General features: G+C 33.2%; 1 pseudogene; it reads right to left on the reverse strand.

The window, feature by feature from the left end:
* Nucleotides 1–1,221: 1,221 nt before the first annotated feature.
* On the reverse strand, nt 1,222–1,923 carry LOC149555288 (protein JINGUBANG-like; annotated as a pseudogene).
* Nucleotides 1,924–2,854: the final 931 nt, after the last annotated feature.

Consider the following 2,854-nt stretch of genomic DNA (forward strand, 5'->3'; position numbering starts at 1 on the left):
AGTTGCTAGTCAAATGTTATGGATAGCCACCACTCTTCTAGCTCTAACCTAACCATATAAGTTATAAGACCAAAACAAAATCGAGTAGTTAGACCAATGGGTCTATCAAAATAATAAGTATTGGATCTCCCAGTTCATCATATTTGTCAAGTTTGTGAATCATTGGCCTTATAGAGAACAACTGTGTGTGAAGCAGCAACAACTAAGATAAGAACACAAATTTTGTATTGCTACATGCCGGCTAAAAAATGTATAGGTCACTCTAACCACAACTTACAAAATTGTGAGTTTACCCAACATCTCATGAGATTTTTCGCTACTTTCAACAATAAGGGGGGCTCCCCTCTTACCATGTGTGTCTTCAACATGAACTTAACTAAGATTACAAAAAGAGTGGTTCTCTTAATCCATTCCTCTTTTTTCTAAAATGATTCACATATAATTACAACTTTCCAACTTAACAAAAAGTTTCTTATTGCTACAATAATACCAGTTACCCTAGAATTGACATAAGAACAACACCAAGGGTGGTAGTTAACTTTTTATCCTTTTTGGAATAAGTATAGGAACTCAAACTCTCCTCTGATATTTTTGAATTAGGATTCAAGTAGAATAACAAGTAAGGCACAAAGTCTCTTACTATACACTCTTAGACTTAATAAAAATACCTACAACTGAAGCTCAAAGTCTTCAGTTATGAGTAATTGTAAGCACTACCAACTATAAAAATTTGTCCTCCTGCAACACAAAGTCTTCAAAAGTTAAAATTGACTCATGTATTTAGATTGTGGACATGATATTTACAAGTTAGAGTTACACATACAATCTTTTATTAATGTAAGTAGATTAAAATAACACCTTTTTTAATGGACCTCTCAAAATTTTGGAAAGGATTAGTGAAGTTTCTTATTAGTTGGAACTACTAGAGGAAACTACTATTTATAAGTTTTTTTGTTTTCTTATCTAAAATAGGCATTTGGAAAACATATTATACCATTAGAAGAGTTATCTCCAATTTTGAAGATGGAAAACTAGTTTAAATTCTATAGGGGCCCGTTTGGTTGCTGGAATTTGATTTGATAATTGGCATTCAGAATCGTGGATTTGGAATTCTGGAACTTGAAATCCATATTACAGTTTTGGGAATTTAGTTTAGGACTGTTTGGTTGAAAGCCAAGAAATATTTGATATTTCGAACTTGTTTGGTTCAAACCAAAAAATCTAGCATTCCATATCCGCAATAGTTGAATCTATAGGGAAACCTGCAATTTTTTCATCTCCATGTTTGTTATGTCCTCTTTAATGATGATGATGATCAGTCCTCCACACCCAAACGATGCCATCAACAGAGGTGGTGAAGAAAATTCATCCTTTCCTCGCACAAAAAATGTCATTCACTACATCCTTGTGAGCGTGGATGGATTCCACACATTCAAAATCAAACAACCTTCACACTTTTACCATCTTATCCCATGACCATGAATACAAGATCCCATCTTCAAGAGAAAGAGTTAGGCAACTAACAACATTGACATGTCTAATCCGAAATCTATTGTGGTGGCATCGAATCTTCACATAGTTGTCAAGCTCAATGGACCTTATAATACAGTCCTGTACATTGAGGAAATTTGTCAATATTTTTTAAACTCTTGGATGAATGACGACTCCACACTTTCATCTTGGTGTCTTGGAGTCCCCCAAAGAGCTTGTTTTCCTCAATGGCAAGAGCATTTATGGAGGCATGACACTCTATTTGGAAAACTCAACAAACCTATATGTGCCTTTCTCAAATATGATAATGGTGCCACTATGAGAACCCACATATACCAAATTTCCCTTTGATGCAACTGATGTTACACAATCATTTTGGGTAGCTACAGAAGCCATGCACACATATGTGGATTGTTGTTTTTTTTTTTTCATTCTGATAGATGCTCTACTTCTATTTTCCCTTCCCTCTATGGGCTTTATTGTGTGAGAAAGTTGAGAGTGTGTTGGGGTATAGGCCTCCATGTCTACCATCACTATGATCTATTGTATCATGGTTACGAGTTCTTCATGGCTCTCTATATGATGCAAAGCTACAAGAACAAGATCTCAGGTGGACATAAAAAAATTTAAAAAAATCATTTCAATTCATATTTGATCCAAGCTTTTAGTAAATTGGAATTAAAATGGGAATTGGAGCAATTCCACCAGTTTAGATGGAATGCCAAATCCTAGATTTGAGGGTAAATGGGGATACCAAATTATATTTTTTTCTAATTCCAATTTCGATTTTGTGCACCCAAACAACGGATTAGAAATTTTTCAAAATTAAAAATTCCAATTCATGTTCAAATCCATGAACCAAATGGGCCCTAGTAGTCATAGATGTAAGGGAGATGAAGATGAGAAACACAAACACCAATAGATACTTGATTCAAGGGAAATATTTTCTATAGGAGGATGCAACATGAGAAGGTCCAAAATATTGAAACAATATTTGAAACCTATAATTTCTTGAGTAAAAGGAATCTTGTTAAAATAAATATTATCATTCACATTTTTTATTATTCTAACTCAATACATTTATGTCCATTCTTGTGATTTCTTATTTCCATCTACTTTATTTCTGTGTTTAAGTAAGAAGTAGGGATTTTTAATTTTCAATGAGTATGATTTTTATTTTCGTGTTTAAGCAACAATAAAAGATTGTATTTCCTTGAATTGAGAATAAAATATAATGACTACAAGATTAGTAGATATTAGATATGTTACAATGTTAGAGGTATATTCCTTATATAGGCAAGATAGGGGCATAAGCTTAAACAAGATCATGACAAGTGTCTTAAACTTATGTGTTGAAATAACT

This window comes from Cupressus sempervirens, chromosome 5, assembly GCF_028749045.1.
Source record: "Cupressus sempervirens isolate cs-2001-9-10 chromosome 5, ASM2874904v1, whole genome shotgun sequence".
NCBI lineage: Eukaryota > Viridiplantae > Streptophyta > Pinopsida > Cupressales > Cupressaceae > Cupressus > Cupressus sempervirens.